Raw genomic sequence first — 12,360 nt, forward strand, 5'->3', positions numbered from 1 at the left:
CCCATTTATATGGTCTTTTTTAAGAAAAATTTTTATAACGTATTTTGTGTATATTGTTTTGAATAAATTTGTTATAATTGCAATATTACACTATTTTTCTTCGAACTATTATTGTCTTCCATGTTCCTATTTTACTCACATGGAGAACCTCTGATGAGGTGAAGAAAAGTAAAATAAGGAGAGTATATTTTCTCTATATTAATTTTCACTAAGGTTTGGTGTAAAATCTTAAGGTAGCTTTATATAGCCTTTCACCAGGGTGCATCAGCGGAAGGGTATCAGCGCACAAAGTCACTGAACACCATAAATTTTGATTTAGTAGCTAAATGCAGATTTGAACACCAAAGACCAAATAAAACTGAGGTCACACATGAAATGTATATTTGAATGTACATCTGTACTGTGCACTTGTTTGGTATGTAGTACAACTGACACTACCCATTCCATATGTAAATCCAGTCCACCACTTAGCCACAAGTAATCAGTGCTAGCATCCAAATCACATGTGAAAGCACTCCAAATTCAGGCTGGATGCTAGTTACTTTTCATTCCACCTCTGGAGTATGGGCCAGTAGAAGGTAAGTGTACACATGGCAGCATGGCCTAATTTTGTGAAAAGGTCTGCCACTATTTGCTATGTTTCTGCTGCATAGCTTTCATTATAAAATAGCTGTTTAGTACCTTGTTGAGTTAGGTGTAAGTGTCTAGTGATGCAGACTATTTCACCTGTTGCTTATACCCATGTTTGGTGAATGTTATAGATTATATATAATGTGTTTCCATCTTATTTTACACTGTCTGTTTAGGATGGGTGTGCGATGCAATGGGTTAGCCGTATGTTCGGGCGCATACACGCTGTTAGTGTAAAAATGAACAATAAAGTTAATACCAAATATCACTCTGATCAACCAATGACAGCACATGATTGTTTGATTTGTGCCATTGCTAAGATGGCGGCCTATGGCAGAGCAGCACCTTTCTCGGCAGCGGAGCTGAGGACACTGGTCTCCGTTATGGAGACCAGGCTGGGGCGGGCGGGCCCATTTATTACGAATAGGCAGAAGCGGAATGCTTATGCGGTGGCCCGCCGCCGCATATTCGCCCGTACGCAGGTGCGGCGGACCATCGCACAGCTGGAGCGGCGGTGGTCCGACTTGAGACGACGCCAGCCGGATTTGCTCCAGCAAATCAGGGCCAGCATAGCGAGATGTGAGTGTTTATACATTAAATGGCCATTTGTACATGATTGCTTACATGACCTTATTTAAGGCAATAAAGCCACCAGCCTGATCATGAGTGAAACATGGCATACACTATATGTGTGCTACTTTCTGTTTGACACCCTGTAATGGTGATATAATATGTCATTGAGTAGGATTAATGTTTGTGATGCTTACAATGGCCCAAATGTCACAGCATACCTGCCATGTTACAGGCTGTGTTTTGTAAAGGCCACTAAGGAGCTGTTTGCCTGTACAATTATCTGTACTTATAACCTTTGCATTTATAGCTTGATAAGGCTTAATACAAATGACCCCTAATCAGCACTTTTTTTTTTTTTCCCAAACACAGCACGGGATCGAGCAAGACAGGCCCGGGAGCAGCCAGAGGTGGGCCAGGAGGAGCTTGCCCAACCAAGGGCCCAGGAGGTGCTTCAGGAGGAAGGGATGGCGGAGGAGGTGGCACAGGAAGTGGAGGAGGAGGGGTGGGCTGTGGAGGCGCTGCCACCAGAGGAGGACGTGCCACCAGAGGAGGAGGTGCCACCAGTGTAGGCCCCTGAGGAAGAGGAAGAGGAGGAGTTTGAGGCCTGTGAGGTGGTCCAGGCGGCAGAAATTGGTATGTATACATAAGGATTAATTTTTCCTTTTGTCATCTACTATTTGCTATGTAGCACTGGTGATTCAATTGTGTTTTTCAATACTATAAAGTGATAAAACAAACTGGGTAGCAACAGACACACTTAGGGGTTAGATAGGGTGGGCAAACCATCCCTTTCATCCAGGACACATATTAATGACACAGGTTGTGGGGATGGCTTTCAGGTCGATTTTAAGTGTCAATGAACCAGTGTAGTTAATCTGTATCCTGGAAGAAAGTGATGACGTGCTCATGTAAGGGTTACATGTCCCTGCTGCAAGCGTACAATCTGTAGCCTCATATAGGTGAGTATAGTTTACAGGTGCTTAATTTTACCAAACTAGATTCAGTATGGCATAAATGGAGTATGGACAGGCGTGGCTTAGACTGGAGTAACAAGTGGTCAGTGCCCCATGGCCCTCCTGTAGCTAACCACCCCCTGCGGTCTGCATGTATGTTTGCCACCATAATTGTTTGATGATTTGATCTTAGTAATGATTTTGTGCATGGGAGTGGGTTAGTGCTGCAGCTTCACCTAACTGGCATTATGACAATGATTTCTGGAGCAGACCATCAGCAGGCAAGCCATGCTTGATTGCACCAATGTACTGTGCATTCCTGAGAGTTGTGTAACTCCCCTGCCAGGCTCCATCATATAACAGACACTGAACTTTGTTTGCAGAATTGTGATTGGTGCAGCGCGTGACATGCTTCTCAGAGCTTAGTCATGGGTGGGTTTGGATTGAGAAGGAGCAGTATGACTGTGAGGTGTTCTACAGAGTAAAGGGTATAGGGCAAAAATCAGGCTTTCCATGTAGTATGTATGCATGTATGTATAGGTGTATGTGTCATATATATAGTTATATATGTGTCTATATATATATATATATATATATACATACATATACACACACACCTGTCACGGTGCATGTTTAAAATGTAGGTATGACTATGTTAAATGTATGCATGAATATCATTATTAATTTTTCAATTTGTATTTCCTCCACAGATGAGCCTGCCCAAGCAGAGGAGGGTTTCCGTGGGGCCCTCCTAAGAATTAGAGGCCACATGCGGCAGATTTTGGCCGAAATGGACCGGCTCATAGATGAGTCTAATTAATTTATTAGACAATTATTTTTTGTGGTTTATAATAATAAATAGTTATTTAAAGTTCAAAGTTGTCAGTGTTTTTTTCTAACATGCAAAAGTATATGTGTAACTTGTTTAAAATCTTTTAAATAAGCAAAATGTAAATAGTGTATATAGATGTATGTTAGGGTCACATGCTGTAAGGGTTAATGGGGCAGATTTATTAAGCTTGGAGAAGAGATAAACTGGAGATAAAGCGGAGATAAGGTAAAAGGAGTTAAAGCATCAGCCAATCAGCTGTGTTTGAAAAAGACAGTTGAGAGTTGATTGGCTGGTGCTTTAGCTCCTTTTACCTTTTCTCCGCTTTATCTCCAGTTTATCTCTTCTCCAAGCTTAATAAATCTGCCCCAATGTGTGTCATGAATGTAGTAGGAATGTGGGTCAGTATAGATGAGTATTTAATTGATAGAAATTGATAACAATCCCTTTTTCATGAGGTTGCCTAATTGCCTAAGTGGGTCATGTGATCGCTGTGTGTACTCAGTAAAAAAGTGTGGGATTGAGCGTAAATACTCCGCATCGGGGCGTACGGACAGCTTCCCGTACGTTCTGACGCGGTAAGACCGTGCTTGTGCGGGAAGACCGTGCAGAATCTGTACGTGTCCACCGCACACGCACGGTTTGTATGTCGTCCGTATACACGCCCTGTTCTTAAAGAGTGAGTCTGTCCGAATGCGGAGGACACGTGGGCGTTTCTACGGACGTTGGCCGTACGCCACCGCACAGCGTGGCGTGCGGACTGCACCGTAAGAATTCGGGAAAGTACGCACCGATCAGAATAAGGGCCTTGGTCTGAAATAAGTGCGATAATTAGACACCTAAAAAGTGCGATTTGCGAATGCGCATTGCATTAAATAAGCGATTTGTATATTTTTCTGTACAAAAACATCTGGATGCGATAAAAATGCGAATTAATCTCGCACTTTTGGTCCGCATGCCTTAACGCACATAATATGCGATTTCAGTCCCTTAACGCATCCCATTAAATTGTCGATTTGACGGAAAAATGCGATATCACCATTTTGTTGTCTAATTAACGCCAAAAAACGCAAATCGCATCCCATAGAATGTCACCCCATGTGTAAAAAATAATAAATAAATGGGTACTATCCCTTTAAAGCAGTAAATTCAATCTTCAAATCCACGTGTATGTTGTGCGGAAACAACCTTGGTTTTATGCAGCCCAGTTTGCAAGCACAATTCCAAGGAAAGATATAACAAAATTTAGTGCAGATTGTTATACACTGATGGGTAAATTGTGGAATGGTCATACACTCACACTTTACTAGTTGGTATATGCGTATTCATGTATATCCCACTGGCAATCAACTGCCTCCTGATTCCACAGCATTTGGACATGGAATAGATTCAGAGAAAAGCAGAGAATAGTGGAGATTGTACACAAAAAGAGGGGTTTTATTAGGGAGTTTACACTCACATATAGGAGATAAGGGTAAAAGCATGTAATTGTGTCCCAAAAGGCAAACTGGAACTCGGTGCAGCTTCTGATTCCCGAGGCTTGATGTACTTCACTGACCCTCCGGAAAAGTCAGACTCAGGAAACCAGAGAGCATCCAGCCAGTCCACAATGAGGGTCCACAAAACGTCCAGTATACGCTAAACGCGTTTCGGATTTAACCTTTTTCAATAGCGCTTGGTCCCCTCCTGCTTCGCCTCGCTACTGAGGCGAAGCAGGAACTGTTATAGCGGCGCTCTTAGCGCCACTATAATAAATCTACCCCTGAGAGAGGAAGTCGATTATGTTTAGTTAGTGCCCCGATGGGCTGGGATTTATTATTATGTTTTACTTTATGTACTGCACAAAAAAAGTTACACATAGTAAGTGAAATAGTTTAACAAAGTTTCAGTGCCTATTAGACTGTTGTGAAGTTATGTCAGTCTAATATTCACTGAAACGTTGTTAAACTGTTTAAGTTATTTTTTATCATTTTTCAAACCTACTGTATTAGGTATATGCACTAAGATGGGAATCTGGTCTGATGGTCGGATCTGGCTTTTTTTTCATCTGCGCATGCGTATCTTTCGCAATGCGCATGTGCGGCGACCTCACACCGCTCACGGACGGGTCTCTCCGTGCAAAAAAGGTCATTGTGGTATGTGAGCGTTTTTTATGGGTGCGGCCGGAATAATGAGGAAAACTGGGCGTAAACATGGGCGTACACGGGGGTGTGCACACAAAATGCATGGTGCCACAACCGCCTCGATCGGCGAATGCACCGTGCATTTTGGGCCAAAAACAGGCGGATGCCAAAGAGTGCTCCAGACCACCCCTAGAGATACCGCATGAGAGCGGACGCCTGGGTCTGCTAATTAATGCTGATTACTAGTCAAACACATACACCTGAATGTAATAAGCAATGCTGCAGCCTATTAAGTGAAAACTATTATTTCACTACCTTCAAGCCACACACAGCCCTCAAACACATTGGAAGCTCAGGAGCATGCATCTTTAACGATATGGAGCATACACACTACAATTTTTTTAACGATATTACTCCGAAAGGTCCTATTGTAGTGTGTATGGAGCTTTAGAGGCTACTGGACTCACTGTATAAAAACTGAGCAATTGTTTGAGGCAACCTGTTTAAAAAAGGGGCAGACTAGATGGGCCAAGTGGTTCTTATCTGCCTTCAAATTCTATATTTCTATATATATATAAGCTTATCTTTCTACACTTCTCAACATGTAAAGGTTGGTTTATTTTTAGGTAATATTCATTCTAATACCTGGTTATATATGTCCAGGTAGTTATTTTATAACCATCTACACCCATTCAGGAAGTGTTTTTTTATACTTTAAAAAGCAGGACACTCAATTCACAGGAGTCGACATGTGTCAACTTTTTCACTGTAACACAAACATACCAGTTTTTTATTATGAAAAAGACATATAAACCACGTCTAAGATGTAAGCCTGTGAATCCATACGCAATGATGTTTTTGGACTAAATTTCTACTTGCAATGGTGGAGCAATGTCCTAAGGCCATGGCCACTATTTTGCACACAATCTGTATATTTTTTCCCAATAACATACATTATGAACTTTCATATCTGCTATGAACTTTATGTAGCACACTCTGTATGTAAGATGCCACCAAGCACATTATTGCAATCACATATCTCTAACAAAGGATCCCAACATCTCCCTATCACACTCTAAAGTCTTATTTTGAACAATATTAGAACATGTTTGCATGTGGCGTACGCTCAGATATGCGGAAAAGTGTCGGTGGGAAAACAGACAACATCCATCCGTGCACTGTGGCGTACGTATCGGTGGCTAAGAGGGAGATCTGTCCGTGCACGTACGCTCAAGTGAACACCACTCCCCATTGTCGGTATCTGTCACCGTCCGTGTGCAGCTGTTCTGTGGGCGGACTTATGCTCACCGTGAGTGTACGGAAAATGCACGGTGTGACCGTACGCACGTTTCACCGTACCAAACAGAATAACCCCCATTGTGTAATGAGTTGTGATTATCAGAATGCAGAGGATTGTCGATCTTGGCAAACTGTGGCTCAGTGTGCGTATTGTTGTATGAGATTTCGTTTTTTTCAATTATTTCACTGTGATTCTTTTGCTGGCTGTAATATTAAATATATGTACTATGTTTCATATCTGTAAAGTAAATCCTATGGGAGAAAAGTGCTATATAAAATTATTATTACTAATAATGGTTTATGTACATACTCTACATATACACATACAGTATCAGATTATCGTTTTCAGGTTTCTCATCGTTTTAAATAATGGTAACAATAGGGTTTAAACATCACATATCCAGCCTTATCCATTGTGCTCATATTCATATGAACTTTCACTTCTCCAGCTTTGGCTTTCCATCTCCAGCACTTGCTCAAATGATTAAACCACATCCTCATATTTTCTTAGTGCAGTCTGACTGATGGTTCCCTATAGGTAATGGGTCATTTTTCACATTGCAAGTAAAGAATTAAGAAAGATTACAAAGTTTACTGTATTCTCCAGAACTAGATTTTATTGCAAAAAGACCCTGCGCACGCACTATGCAAATTTGCAGCCGTCTGATCAAATCTGAATAACCCCAAACTAAAGGGGTTATTCAGATTTGATCAGACGGTTGTAAATTTGCAAGCTTTCCGATTATCAATTGACTGCACATGCACAAGGATTGTATCGTGCGAGCGCAAGGTCTTTTTGCAATAAAGTCCAGTGGGTTTTTTTCTGCTGTCAGGGAAAACGCAGATGTGGCCTGGTTTGTGACGTCACCTCTGGCCCCGATCAGCCTGTTGGATTGCAGCTGCCGAAAAGGTCCTGGGCTACTCCCAGATGGCACATACACTGAATAAAATTATTAGATGCGAGTAATTGCGTATGGATTCACAGGCTTACACGGGGTGGGATTTCACTCTGGCGGGCAGCAGCTATCTGATCTCAGGGTTCTGCAATCAGGTCTGAAAGACCCCCTAAAAACAAAATGTATCTGACTGATCAATAACCTCAAACAAAAATGAACATTTTAAAAACAAATGGCAAAACGCATATGGTAAGGTGTTAAGGCCATACGCACTGGGCGATTTGGGGCTATTATCTAAGTGATGTGACTAGATCGCTTAGAGAGAGTAAGCCCGGACCGCTCCATCTATACAGGGTATAGTGATGGCAATGTGCGGGCCCGCCTGCTGCTGTCACCCACAGGGATAGAAAGTGCATGCACTGTCTATACTGCTAAGCTCTAGGCCCATTAGTATAGGCTCCCCCATCACCCTGTGGGTACGCGGAATGCAAGGGCCCCTTCACGCGACCCCCACAGAGGGAGAATATAACCTGTGGCGAGCGGTGAGAGCCCCAGGCCCAAATCGTGGTGAGCGCAGCAAGCCCACAAGGGGCTTCATTGCGCTCGCTCAGGATTCTGATGTCAGTTTACTGAACGCCATACCACACATGCTGCATATACATACATTCATCGTAGTGGCAAAGATTCAGAGATGGGTGCAGTTCATGCAGCAAATCTTAATCACTGGCTAATGTGTTCAGTCAGATCACACAGACGAGCCACTGTAACAGAAATTGCTGAACAAGCTGCCTATGATAGAAACGTGTCCATCACTGAAAGCAGCTACGATAAGTATGTGAGCGTCAGATCTGGACCGTGGAACAATGGAGGATGGTGGTCTGGTTTGATTAATCATGTTTTCCTTACACCATTTGGATGGATGGGTGAATGCATTATAGACCTAGGGAAGAGATATCACTAGGTGTATGGGTCATAGGGTTGACCCAATTTTTAGACCTTAGGTCGACAAATAAAATAAGTCAACATGGCTAAGATCAACAAGATTGGATGGTTGACACAAACATTAGGTCAACAGTGGCAAGGTTGACAGTCAAAAGGACAACATGTGGGCTCACACATTGCACACATTAGAGAAATCTATGAAACCAGGGACAGCGGCCATTTCTATGTAGCTAAAAGTTAACCTTTATATAAAAATGTGTAATAGCCAAGAAGAAAATGTAGGAATTACAATCAAAACTAGTGCTGTTGAAAGTGCAACTCATGTTGTGGCTGATCTAAATTGAGAGCAAGGAGGAAATGAAAGAGGAACAGAGATCATGTGGCTGAAGTTGATACAGAAGTGTGTAATTTTTTTTCCGGAACATAAATCTAAATGGATATTAAAGTTACACATATATATATAAAACTGGAGCTATAATGCAATGACTACTCAATTAACCTCCCAAACTCTCCCAATAGGCTTGGTAATGCCCATTAACAAGGATTTTTTTCTCCTGTGTGAGGCAGTTAAAAAAAATCCCCATTCACTCCTGGCTTTGGGCCTAAGGATGGGAACAAAAATATGGTAATGTTCGGGGAGCAAATGACAATTGACCATTTGCTCTCACACACTGAAAAACGGCCATCAGTATTCAATTCCAGTAATTTTCGACTGGGACTCGGCTATGCAGAGTTGAATCTGCATTGTCGAAAATGGTCACTGGATTTTTGAATCTGTGGATGTTTTTGTCAATCCACGGACATTTTTGCAGATCCACTGGCTTTCTGACAGTTGGAAAAACGGACTTGACATTGGTCAAATGTAAAATTGGTCTTGTGTAAAACGGACAATATTTCCGTTATTCAGAAATATCAGACGGGATTATATATTCCCATAATCAGTGGTGGGGGGATTTTTGGGGAGCGCTCCCCACTGGGCGAGTTTTTTATGGGGAGCACTCCCTTAAAAAAAAACACCACTACCTCCCTGGGTCCGGGCAGCGCCGCTGCACTGTCAATCAGCGGCTGCCTGGACCTGCGCCCCCCGCGCCGTGTCCCCGGCAGCCGGCTTGTCATAAGCCGGTGCCGGGGACTTCAATACAAAACCCAGAGGGGAGTGGGGAGGAGGAGGGAGGAGGCGGCGCCACAGAGGGGAGGGAGCCGGGCAGCGTGAAGCTCACTGAGTTCAGTGATTGAACTCAGCAGTGCTGCCCGGCTGTAAACAGTGGCAATCCCGAGAGTTTTTCCAGGCTTGCCAGACTGGGCACTGAGGCATAGCCCGGAAAATTCTCGGGATTGCCACTGAAGGGGTTAAACAAATTTATCTAAACAATAATCTTTGTCCATTTTCCAGCATTTCTGAGCAAATGGTTGATTTCCATTTGCTTCAATACATTACCAGATTTGTGTGCCCACCAAACAAATTGGACAGATAAATCTTTAGTTGTGTACCCAGCTTTAGTTAGGTTCTCTACAATAATAAGCAAAAAGGCTATTAAAACATGTAACAGGCAGTTACAATTTGTTCATTCTAATGTGTTTAAATAACAAGTATATAATGAATTTAAAGAACTGGTAACTTGGCTGCAACAGGGTTGTGATTACATTCAGCTGGCATTGGGCGTGTAGACCAAAAATAACATAACACCTTTTATCGACTCGTCTCATCAATTGCATTATTTTCTCAGTTATCCCTTTGGCAAATAACATGGATCCCTAAATTATGCAAAAACACTAGCATCTGCATTGGGGCACTGCGAGCAAAATCGATTTACGAAAAGATTTACGATGCGTCTTCTGTACATGTTCTGTGCAGAATCAAAAACATCAGAGATGTACGTTAATATAGAATTAACGTACATCTTGGAATTAGGCACTATATTCCCTACAACATGTACACAAACACACACACCATACCTACCATCTCTTCCACAAGTTGTGGGAGACTGATGTTTTTTAAGGCAGTTCCACACACTCAGGGAAGAGTGGCCAGCTCTTCCACATCTTGCTCAGGCAGGCAGGATGAGAAGATTAGACAGGGGATCGAATGAATGGTACATGGCAAATTATGAAAATTCATGTAATTTATCCCTGCCCACCGGCAGGCCCGCAAATTGCATCACTTTGGGGTGGGGCTTATTGATGTGACAACCCACCCCCAAAGAGCCAAGCCACACTGAGTAGGAAGTATGACATACCCATATCACATCATTTTTTTTTTTTTGCCAACCAAACCAAATAGTATGTGAAGGAAACCGACACAAACACAGGGAGAACATACAAACAAACACAGTTAGGGTCTTCATGTGAACCAGAACCCAAGACCTCAGTAATTATAACCACTAAACCAGGCATGCTCCAAGTAACCAATTCATACATCATACGATACTTTAACAAAATGTCATATAAATAGTAGCCTGTTGCTTTAATGTAAAATACAATTAACTACAAACACAAAAGTACTAAGTGCAAGAAAACATTGATTGTCTTAACCTATAGATATGAAATGCAAATACTATTTGCAGAGTTGGGAGTGGTGGACTGTAGTAAGCATGCATATTCTGTGTCCCTTGTCAAGAAAATGAACTAATGTGCAGGACTTAGGACCTTATTCTGGTCCGTTCGCAGGCGCATGTACATTCACACGGGGCCAATGTTTCTGCATTGCACATTTATTCGCATGTGCATGCGCTTGGTGCATGCGTCCACGGCGAACAAACTGGTCACTGCACCACGCACCCATGTTTGCGAACAGAGGGCAGGGGGCGACAGGCTGGACCATTAGCATATGGAAACGCTCAGCATTTCATGGGCATTCCTATGAGAAGGAAAAAAGGAAAGAAAAGATTTGTTGTGGTGTGACGAGTAGTGGTACAATTACCATGGAGGGGCTAATTCCACTTATCATTACAGGTAGTGGAACGCAGTTCCACCCTGATGCTTTAACCCCTAGTGCACGGACTACAGCATCCACACTAATAACTCCTGTAGTATCAGAGGGAGGGATTAAAGCACGCTCAGGCAGGCTGACAATTGCCATCAGTGTGTATATTACACCAGGTGGTGAAGCACTCCTAATATATACACATCATGACATATTTGCATCTGTGTTCTGATATGGTCAGTTGCATTAACAAGACCACGCCCTGCCCTTCCACTCTATTGGGGGGTACATTAACTGAACGTCAGTTTTGGTCGATGTTGATAGATTGTCCCTAAAATCCAACTGTCACGGTTTTCGTAGAAACATCCTGTCCAGAGCTGGCAGTGTCCCGCGGTGGGGAGAGGGCAGTTGGGAGTCCCCAGTGCCTTTTGCTGAGCAGAGGGGAATATATACGCTGTTCGAGGCGGCACAGCATCTATTTAGTGAACCAGAGGGGCTGGGGGCATGGCCAGCAGCTCATACAGTGCTGGCCATGCCCCAATAGTGATGCAGGCAGGGGCATGGCTTGTGGCTGCAACGTCCCAGTGAAGCCATGCCCTTTGAGTGAGGTCACGCCTGTCAAAGTCTAGGTGTGTACACATGTATCGATTTTCTTTCGATTTCCCCTATTCCACCCCCTTACGATTTGGCCATTGCTTTCACATTCGATCTGCACTTTTGCATTCGATATCAATCTACATTCAAGGCATAGTGTACACATTCGATTTACTGGATAGAATTCGATATTTCCTTGCCTGCACAGTCTTTTTTTCTTTTTGCTATAGAGAAAAACGGGAGCGCGCATCGAATTGAATGCAGATTGAAAGCATCTTAAAAAACCATTCAATTTTGATTCGATTTTGCTTGTATAAGCAAAATCAAATTGAAAACCTGGCAAATTGAAGCATGTGTACACCCCTTCTCACTAGCATCCCGACCCAACATTACAATGTTGGAAGGTATGAAATTGCTATTAATCAATGTTGTAATTCCAGAGCTAGAACAAAAATGTACTAATATTTAAAAATTATAAAAATGAATCTGTCAGTAAATATAGGCCTTTAATTGTACACATGCAAAATATAACAAAAACAAAGCATACCACCTCTATATCAGCCCTGATGTACTTAAAGTTCCTGCTCAGCCGCTACGT

The sequence above is a fragment of the Crinia signifera genome, chromosome 6, assembly GCF_055691185.1.
Source record: "Crinia signifera chromosome 6, ASM5569118v1, whole genome shotgun sequence".
In the NCBI taxonomy this organism is placed as follows: domain Eukaryota; kingdom Metazoa; phylum Chordata; class Amphibia; order Anura; family Myobatrachidae; genus Crinia; species Crinia signifera.